This window comes from Lolium rigidum, chromosome 3, assembly GCF_022539505.1.
Source record: "Lolium rigidum isolate FL_2022 chromosome 3, APGP_CSIRO_Lrig_0.1, whole genome shotgun sequence".
Lineage (NCBI taxonomy): Eukaryota > Viridiplantae > Streptophyta > Magnoliopsida > Poales > Poaceae > Lolium > Lolium rigidum.
This window is the reverse complement of record NC_061510.1, coordinates 234,632,266-234,643,075: the sequence shown is the minus strand read 5'-3', so window position 1 is coordinate 234,643,075 and position 10,810 is coordinate 234,632,266.

Here is a 10,810-nt window from a genome sequence, read left to right as displayed (position 1 = left end):
ACTCTGTCACACCCTCCGCCGCCGCCACTTCCGCCGCGCCACCGCCAAACCCTAGCGGCGGCGCCGACGCCGGGAACCCAACGGCTGCTGCGCGCGCGCTCTTCGTCCCGCCGCGCGGGGCACTGCACGCAGGCGCTGCCGCGGCGCAGATGGCCGCGCAGGGCGCCGGCAACGCGCGGCCCGCGCCGAGGAGGGGGAAGGCGCCGTCTGAAAGAACATCTCTTGCATTATGTTTTGTGTGTTTGATGTCAATATATGTGATACACTAATGTTTGATTAAGTGGTACAGGGATTACATAGTTTCATATTTGCGTGTGTTGGATTTGGTCGGTCTGTCAAAAGATAACAGGAAAAGTTTGGCCAGGCCGGATAATCCGGGCCGGATATTCTTGAAATATCCGGCCCCCTGATTTTGGCTAAGTCTTCGAGGAAAAGCAGCTCAGTAGGGGGGCCGGACATTTGGCCGGATAATGTCCCGGTATTGTACCGGGGCCGGATTATCCGGGCCGGATATTTTGGAAATATCCGGCCCCTCGATTTTGGCTAAGGACTGGAGGAAATGTGAATCAGTACTTGGGCCGGATAATTGGCCGGACAATGTCACACTTTTGTTCTGTAGGCCGGATTATCCGGGGGGCGGATTATCCGGCCCTACTTACACCGGATTATCCGGCCCCCGGAAGCAGACAACGGCTCAATTTTGTGAGGGGGTATAAATACCCCCTTCTTCTACCTTGGTTGCTTGCTCAATCATTACACAAGAAATCTGCCAAGCCACCTCCATTAGAGCCACTTCAAGAAAGTCAAGATTTGCAAGATCTCCTTCCTCCCCCAACCAAAGCTCTTGATCTTTGGGGATTCGAAGGAGAAGACACCGATCTACATCCTCACCGAAGCGTTCTTCATTTCCCCCTCTCTTGTTTGAGGGATCTCATGCTAGTGTTCCTATTTGGTTCCCTAGTTGATTTGTTGTTGATGTATTGTTGTTGATTGTTGTATTGTTACAGATTTGGGAGCCTCCAATTTGGTTGTGGATGTGTGCCCCAAGAACTTTGTAAAGGCCCGGTTTCCGCCTCGAGGAAATCCCTTAGTGGAAGTGGGCTAGGCCTTCGTGGCGTTGCTCACAGGAGATCCGAGTGAAGCCTTCGTGGCTGTTGGTTTGGCTTGCGTAGCAACCACACTCCTCCAAACGTAGACGTACCTTCTTGCAAAGGAAGGGAACTACGGGAATCATCTCCGTGTCATCGTGTGCTACACTCTCGGTTACCTCTATCCCACTCTATCTACTATTGCGTAGCTATACCTTGCTTAGTTGATATCCTTGTCATATAGGTAAATTCACATAGTTGCATATCTAGAGAATTTACCTTTCGTGTCAAGCCTAATTTGAAAAAGAACTAAAAATTGGTTAGCACCTATTCACCCCCCCTCTAGGTGCGGCATACGATCCTTTTCAATTGGTATCAGAGCCTCGGCTCTTATTTCGGGCTTAACCGCCTAAGAGTATGCCGGACGAGGTGCCCTCGGTAGGGGCCGCCCGAACGGTCTCCGTGGAAGACTTCAATTCATTGAAGTCCTCCATGGAAGCCCAAATGGAAAGCATGAAAAAGATGATTGCCGAGCTATTGGCTCCGGCCCTACCCAAGGCACCTAGTGTAGAGGTAAAAGACACGGGTGCGTTAGATGATGGAGAGGCTTCGGACTTACCCTCATCTACCAAACCCGTGGAAGGTGACAACTTAAACACTATCAAAGCTACAAGTGCATCTCCCAAGGGAACTAGTGAAAGTGAGAGCTACAATCGAGTACCTCCACCTTTCCAATCACCCGATATACCGGTTCCCATGCCTCATTTGAACATTAGGGGCGACCCACCTAAGTTTTCCGTTGATAATTTCGATACTTGGCAATTTGAGTTCCGCTCTCATGTTTGTAGTGCCTCCAATGAACTATGGAGAATCATCTTGGAGGGCTTCAAGCCATACAACCCCGACAAGTTGACTAGAAGAGAAGTCGTTGATAGTCAACTCAACAACACCGCCCTTCGCATGATTCAAACTAGTGTGGGGACTCCGGAATTGCATCGTGTCCGTAACTACACCACCGCCAAGGAAGCTTGGGACGGCTTGGCCGCTAGTTGCATTGGAAGTGAGAGCACAAGGAGGAACAAGTATAATGCTCTTAAGAATAAAGCCGAAGGATTCTTGAGGCTACCGGATGAAGATCATGAACTCATGTATGGAAGACTTCTCACCGTTGCCAATGCCTTCCGGCTTATTGGTGCCACCCACATAAATGACTCTTGGATCAAGGAGAAGTACATTGAATGCATGATGCCATTTGTACCCATCGATGTCAAGACTCTTGTGGGGAGGGAATGCTATTCCTCTCTCACCTCTCAACAAGTCGTGCACGAGATGCAAGCTCTCAAGGTGCTTGAGGAAGCCTCTCATGATTCTCGCAATCGTGCTCTTGGGATGGCAAAAGGTTCCAATCTTGCCTTGGTGGTCAACTCCGTCGATGAAGTGACTCCTCAAGAATCTTATAGGGCATCTTGGAGCATGTCCTATCCGGAAGATTTGCAATGCCACTACCATGATCACATGGCCTTCCATGCAAAATCCTTTTGGGTTGATCCCTCCAAGGCCAAGGAAGACAACATCAAGAGGAACAACAAAAGTGGTTTCACTAGCTTTGGTCCAAAGACAAGATCTTGCTACAGTTGTGATGACAAGCGCCACTTCATTGCCGAATGCCCCTATGAAAATAGAGAGCTTCATAATGGAAGGCTCATTCCTAAGGACAAGAGCAAGGATACCAAGGGCAAGTATTCAAAAGCCCCCAACAAGAAGTTCTACAACAACAAGACCAAGAAGGGCAAGAGGCCCTCAAGAGTTGTGCTAGTAACAAGGGAAGAATATTCTTCCGATGAAGTTGAAAGTTCTAGTGGTGATGAAGATGAAGAAAGCTCAAAGGAATTGGCCGCCATTGTCACCACCAACATACCCTCTTCATCTCTCTTTGAATCTCCCAATGAGAACCCTCCTATCAAGAATGCACATTGCTTCATGGCAAGGTCCTCCTTGGACACATCTATCGTGCTATCAACTCAAGAAGAGTATACCTCCGGAGATGATGATGTTGATGATGAAGAAGATGCATCCTCCAATGGATTGATTGCTCTTGCCTCCCTCTCCACTAACTCTTCATCACCAAGTGAATCCCCCAATGAGGTCATCCTTGTGGAGGAAGAAAGTTGCCTCATGGCTAAATCCTCCGAGGTATCATCTCCTAACCCCTCTATCCCTAACATATCTAGTGAACTAGGGGTTGATGATGCTAGTCTAAAAGTGAAACAAGAAATGCTAGATTTTGATGATTTCATTCTCAACCTACAAGGTAACACTAAAAAGCATGTTTCAAACCTCATGATTCGTTTAGCTCAACAAAGTGCTATGCTTGAGAAAAAGGGTCAAATAGAGAGAGAAGACTCTCTCGAAATCCATGCTCTTAAAAATGCTCTTGAGGAATGTCAAGAAACCATATCTTCTCTTGAAGAGAGGTTAGAAAATATTGAAGAGCCTCAAGATAAAATTAACAAGCTCACTAAAGCTAGAGATCTTGCTAGGGCTAAGAATAAAGTGTTTACAAAGGAAAAGGCCCAATTTGGGGTTGATCATGAGAAACTTGTGAAGGATCTAGATGAACTAGACAAAGCTCACAAAGCTTTGAAGAGTGAATACACTCTCCTATCCAAGTCGTTTGAGCAACTTCAAATTAGGCTTGCTTCATATGATGTGCCTAGTTCCTCTACTCCTCTATGTGATCATGCAAACATTGTTGAGGAAAATGCTAGGTTGAAGGATGAACTTGCTAAGGCCTCCTCTCCCCAAAGTAAACTTTCTTTGGATGATCTTTTGAGTAAGCAAAGATCAAACAATGGGAAGGAGGGCCTTGGTTTTAATGCCAAGGCAAAGAAGGCAAACAAGCAAAAGGCCAAGCCCGCACAAGAAAAGAAGAAAGTCGTCACTAATGGTGAAGCCTCCAAGGGCAAAACCATGAATGATGATGATGCGGGAATTGCTAACCCTCACTATGTTTTATTTAAAGATTATTATGGTGATGTTTATGCTAAATATGTTGGCCCATATGATGGTTATGTTGCTTGGTCTATTTGGGTCCCAAAGACCCTTGTTGCTAACAAAAGAGGACCCATTGCAAAATGGGTACCTAAATCCAAGAATTGATCTCATGTAGGACTATGCGCACGGAGGTTCAAAATGGGTACTTGATAGTGGATGTACAAGTCATATGACCGGCGGCAAGAACCTCGTCAAGGAGTTGAGGCCTAACATTAATGATATCACCGTCTCCTTTGGCGATAATTCTACATCCGAGGTATTGGGTTTTGGCAAGGTTGTGGTTGCACACAACATTACTCTTGTGGATGTCATGCTTGTCAAAACCCTTGGTTACAATTTGCTTTCCGTTTCCGCCCTTGGCAAGATGGGTTTCGCCGTCTTTATTGATAATGATATTGTGGTCCTCTTGTGGAGCAAGACTCTAAAAGTCGCTTTCGTTGGGTATCGCGAACACAACTTGTATGTGGTGGACTTTTCGGGGGCCACCACGTCAAGTGCGTTGTGCCTATTCGGAAGGCGGACGTGGGTTGGTTGTGGCATCGCCGCCTAGCCCATGTCAACATGAGAACTTTGCAAAGTCTTCACAAGGGGAACCATATTGTGGGACTAATGGAAAATGTGTCTTTTGCCAAAGATCGTGTTTGTAGGGCTTGTGTTGAAGGCAAAATGCATGACTCTCCGCATCCAAGCAAGACCATTATCTCTTCCAAGAGGATCTTGGAGCTCCTTCATGTGGATCTCTTTGGTCCCGTTACTCATGCAAGTCTTGGTGCGAAGAAACATTGCTTGGTGATTGTTGATGACTACTCAAGATACACTTGGGTCTACTTTCTCAAGACGAAAGATGAGACTCAACAAATATTCATTGACTTTGCTACCGAGGTGCAACGCCAACACAACCTCCTCATTATGGCAATAAGAAGTGACAACGGCTCCGAGTTCAAGAACTACACACTCAATGATTTTCTTAGTGATGAGGGGATTCGTCATCAATATTCCGCTGCTTACACCCCTCAACAAAATGGTGTTGCGGAGAGGAAGAACCGGACTCTTATGGATATGGCAAGGTCTATGATGGCGGAGTATAAATCCCGCTATAACTTTTGGGCCGAAGCCATCTCCACCGCTTGTCACTCCTCCAACCGGCTCTATCTCCGCAAGGGCTTGAACAAGACTCCATATGAAATACTCACCGGGAACAAGCCTAATATCTCATACTTCAAGGTGTTCGGGTGTAAGTGTTTCTACAAAATCAAAGGAGTTCGTTTATCTAAATTCGCTCCTAAAGCCTTGGAGGGTATATTTGTTGGTTACGGTGCCGAATCTCACACTTATAGAATCTTTGATGTATCCTTCGGGATTATCATTGAATCTTGTAGTGTGAAGTTCGAAGAAAATGATGGCTCCCAAGTGGGGCAAGTTGATGTTTGTGCAGGTGATGAAATACCTCAAGATGCCATAGTAAGAATGGGTGTGGGATTTTTCCGCCCCATTGAGGGACACGGTGTGGCGTCTCGGGAAGAACTATGCTCTACCATGGTGGAGCCCTCATCTTCTCAACATCAACAAACCTTACCTAGTGAAGCAAATGATGCACCAACCCAAGAACAAGAACAAGACTCTCCCTCTTATGTGCAAGATCAAGGACAAGATCAAGGTCAAGATCAACCTATCACTCACAATGCCTCCAATGAGGAACCAATCAACTCTTGCCCTTCTCCGAACATTGTTCAAGATCAAGCACATGAGATTGAGCAACCCCAAGCAATTGAGGAAGCTCAAGTTCAAGGTCAAGACGGGGACCCAAATGATCAAGTTGATCAAGTGACACCTCCAAGGCCTAGAAAGACCAAGGAGGAGATCGAGGCCCGTCGTCTAGCAAGAAGAGATAGGAACCTCGAGCTACGTGGACACACTCATGACAAGGTTCTTGGTGATGTTAGGGCAAAGGTTTCCACAAGAAGGCAATTGGCGAACTTTAGCCATCATCATGCTTATATCTCCTTAGTGGAACCCAAGAAAGTTTTTGAAGCCCTTGAAGATTCGGATTGGTTGGAAGCTATGCATGAAGAACTCAACAACTTCAAGCGCAACAAAGTGTGGACTTTAGTAAAGAAGCCAAAGGAGTGCCGCAATGTTATAGGCACTAAATGGATTTTCAAGAACAAGCAAGATGAGTTTGGAAATGTTGTGAGGAACAAGGCAAGATTGGTGGCTCAAGGGTTCTCTCAAGTTGAGGGTATTGACTTTGGAGAAACCTATGCTCCCGTGGCTCGCCTTGAGTCCATCCGTATCCTTCTTGCTTATGCTTCGCATCATAACTTTAAGTTACAACAAATGGATGTGAAAAGTGCTTTTCTTAATGGTCCTTTGCATGAAGAGGTTTATGTTAAGCAACCCCGGGGTTCGAGGATCTCAACTTTCCTAACCATGTCTACAAGCTTGATAAGGCACTTTATGGTCTCAAACAAGCTCCTAGAGCTTGGTACGAGCACCTTAAGGAATTGTTGGTAGACCGTGGGTTTGATGTTGGGCTAATCGACCCCACTCTTTTTACTAAGAGGGTCAATGGGGAGCTTTTCGTTTGCCAATTATATGTTGATGATATTATATTTGGATCTACTAACAAAGCTTTCAATGATGAATTCTCAAAGCTTATGACCGATAGGTTTGAGATGTCTATGATGGGAGAGATGAAGTTCTTCCTTGGTTTTGAGATCAAGCAATTGAGGGAAGGAACCTTCATCAACCAAGCAAAATATCTCCAAGACATGCTCAAGAGGTTCAAGATGACCGAGATGAAGGGTGTGGCCACTCCTATGGTTACCAAATGTCATCTTGCACTTGATCCCAATGGTAAAGAGGTGGATCAAAAGGTATATCGCTCCATGATTGGATCCTTGCTTTACCTTTGTGCATCTAGACCGGACATAGTGTTGAGTGTTGGTGTGTGTGCAAGGTATCAAGCTTCTCCTAAAGAGAGCCACATGATGGCTCTCAAAAGAATCTTTCGATATTTGGTTGATACCCCAAGATATGGTATTTGGTACCCCAAAGGCTCAAGTTTTATTCTCAATGGTTATACCGATACGGATTGGGCGGGTGACAAGGATGATAGGAAATCAACTTCCGGGCTTGCCAATTCCTTGGTAGGTCCTTGGTGTGTTGGTCTTCTAAGAAGCAAAATTGTATATCTCTCTCCACCGCCGAAGCCGAATATGTTGCCGCCGCAAGTGGATGCACTCAATTGTTATGGATGAGGCAAACTTTAAAGGAATACGGTGTCATTTGTGACAAAGTGCCTCTATTATGTGACAATGAAAGTGCCATCAAGATTGCCTATAATCCGGTGCAACATTCAAGAACGAAGCATATTGAGATCCGGAATCATTTCATTAGGGATCATGTTGCCCGGGGTGATATTGAGCTTATCTATGTTCCTACCAAAGATCAACTTGCCGATATATTCACGAAGCCTCTTGATGAAGCAAGGTTCTCTTATTTGAGGAATGAGCTAAATATCATTGATTCAAGGAGTATAGCTTGACCATCTTGCAAACACACTTTCGTCTCAAAACTTTATTTGGTTTAGATGTGGGCATGGAAATAGGGGGAGTGAGGTTTAAATTATTGAGCTATCCCTCCCCCCATAATGCCAACATTAAGAAATCATTCTCTTTGTATCATATGTTGATATGTGAGCTTCAATGATGAGTAGTGGCTTGGACCCAAGATATATCTTCGCGGTGCCATGCCACAACACTCATATATGGTGGTCTAGGCCACCACACTCTTCTTTGTGAAGAGTTGGAGTTATTTGGATCTTATTGCCTCTTATTTGACAACTCCATGTTCTTATGGGAAATCACTCAAGTTTGGCCTTATTTGCGCATATCTTGCAAACTTGAGTGATCATGTACCATTAACAGTTTGAACCCTCTAAACCTAAGCCTACTCTCTCCAATAAGCCACTTCCATCTTGCTCATTTGTCATGTTTGGTAAAAACTTGGAGTTTGAGGTTTCTCGGTCGGATGATCTAGGGTGCTCCATCTTATTGGTAAATTTGCACCTTATATGTGACATGATGCTTTATTAAATCATATATGGGTCTTGCAAATAACCAACGAAAGATGGGCCGGATTCCCGGTGATTCTGGAATTTTCCAGAACCCCGGATAATCCGGCCCCAGGCCACCCCGGAATATCCGGCCCGGCCGGATTATCCGCCCTAAGATAGGGCCGGATTATCCGGCCTGGGCGTACCTTGAAAGGGTTGAGGTCGAGGGCGCAAGGGGCAAAACGGTTCAGAACTTGCCCCCCACGCGCCTCTCTCCCTCTTTCTCCTCTCAAGGCCGCCGGATCTCCTCCTCCTCGCCGGAGACGCTCCATCCGCCCCCTCTCGAAGTTCTTGGGTGGATCGAGTGGATCTCCTCCCTAGCTACCTTCTCCTCCAAGCGGTTTCCACAATGGATGTGGGTATGATTCACAATCTCTATCCCTAGATGTTGTGTTTTATATGTGCTATTTTCTTGGTGGAATTGGTGTCTAGTTGTTCCAAATCGTGTGTAGTGTACTCCTCTTGCATGCTATGAGACCGATCTAGTCTTAGACATGTTTTTGATTGGAAATCTGCACATCTCGAAGGGCCGGATTATCCGCCCCCCGAGCCGGCCGGATTATCCGGCCCGGCCGGATTATCCGCCCCGGGGACCCCGGATTATCCGGCCCGGAGCTTCATCGCCGCTGCAGCTTTGCTTCAATCTATCATGTCTAGATTTGTACCGACTTATTTGCATGCTTCTCGAGTGTATTACCGTATCTTACATGACTTATGAGCATTACCTTTCCTTTGCTACCCGCCTTTGCTTCTCACGTGTGGTGCTTCTCGGGTGGTCGGAGACGCTCAAGGCATGATCGATCAAGTGACGAGTTTGCAACCAATGCACCTCGCAAGTCCGTCTCCTCAAGGCGGAAGAACAAGGAAGTGAGGGAGAACTACAAGACCATGGACCCGGCCTCCTATTCCGCTATTCGCATGAACAACTCGGTATGAAGATATCCCAAGGGATGAAGAGATTGAGGGCAGGAGATTCGGTGCATTGAGCAGGAATTCATCTACAAGGACATATATGAGCCCATGAAGAAGCCGAGACCCATGCAAGCTATTGATGTGGACATTCCGGCTGAAAACGATCACTTTGAAGATGCCATCTGGGTAGCTGGAAGGTTGGGTTTGCATGATATCATGAAGATTCAATGTGACTATAGCCCAGATTTGGTGAAGCAATTCTTTGCCACTTTGGCGATCAAGAAAGATGAGGAACACACTATGGAATGGATGACCGGCTCCTCTCACTCGCAGTGCCACTCTTCGCCGCTTGCTGGTTTTCTTGGAGTTCCTGTTGAAGGGGGTCGTCGTCTTCATGGACCACAACCGATTGATAAGAATGCTCTTGCACAGCTCTATACCTCAAGCAGGGAAAATTGGTTATACTAAGGGGCTGCTTACCATTTATAATCAGCCGCTTCGGTTCTTTCGGTCAACCATTTGCCCAAGTGGTGGTAACAATGATGCTCTCCGGGGAGTCCTTGTGAACCTTATGCACCTCAGCTATCGGTGTGCTCGTGATGGAAATGAGGACCGGAACTTCACTCTTGATATCATGGATTTTATTTTCCATGAGATCCATGATGCCATGGTCTCCCGGACCTCCATACCCTATGCTCCCTACATCCAGCCTTCTCATCAACAACACCGTGGCTGTGGTTGGTGAAGATTTGAGTGGGTACCCTTTGGTGAAGCACCATGTTAAGAAGCCCTACAAGGTTAAGCCGCCTCTTCACTGTTCCTCGCTCTCGACTCCTTCATGGGTGATGCTCGCTCTAGTGGTTTTGCTCCTGCTCGTCATCAAGATGTCCCAGCTTTGAGGAAGCAAGTGACCCGGCTTAGTTGGTTCCAGCGCTATATCCTTTGCATGAATGTTGAGATCCATAAGGAGAACTATGCAGCTAGCCGAGAGCGTTCTGAGATTAAGCATACTCAGGCGGTTATTCTTCACAAGCTTAGTGGTGATCAAGGACCCCCGCCTCAGCCTCCGGCTCACCAGGGTTACAGTAGTTGGCACTCAGCACAGGTTCCATGGAGTGATCTTGATGATTGCCTTCAAAGGTCCAACACCTCTCGCCGCTCTCCGGATGCACCTAACACTGATGAGGAAGAAGAAGAATAGGAAGTGCCATACGAGTCCGATGATGATGATGCCTCCGAGTGATTCTCATGGGACGTGTAGCATCGCGCTTGTCCCCTTTTTGGCGTCTCGATGCCAAAGGGGGAGAAGTGTTCTATTAGGATTCTCCGGGATTTGCATGGTTTGGGCACAAGCATATGCGTTTATCATTCTTATGTTGCTTGTGTTCCCCTTTTAGTTGAACTATTTGGTTTGTTTGTGTGCCGTTCAAAACTATGTGCTATGTGGTGTGAGACATTGTTATGGTTTTCGGATTTCTATTTGTTGAGATCAAGGATATTACATTGTGTGTGATGCTATATCTCCGCATTATATATCTACACATGGGTATGATTTCTTGCTTCCTATCTCAACTTCATATGTGTCAATGTCTTTTGTTAGAGCTCATGTTGGATATCTCTTATGTTGAGGCACCATACT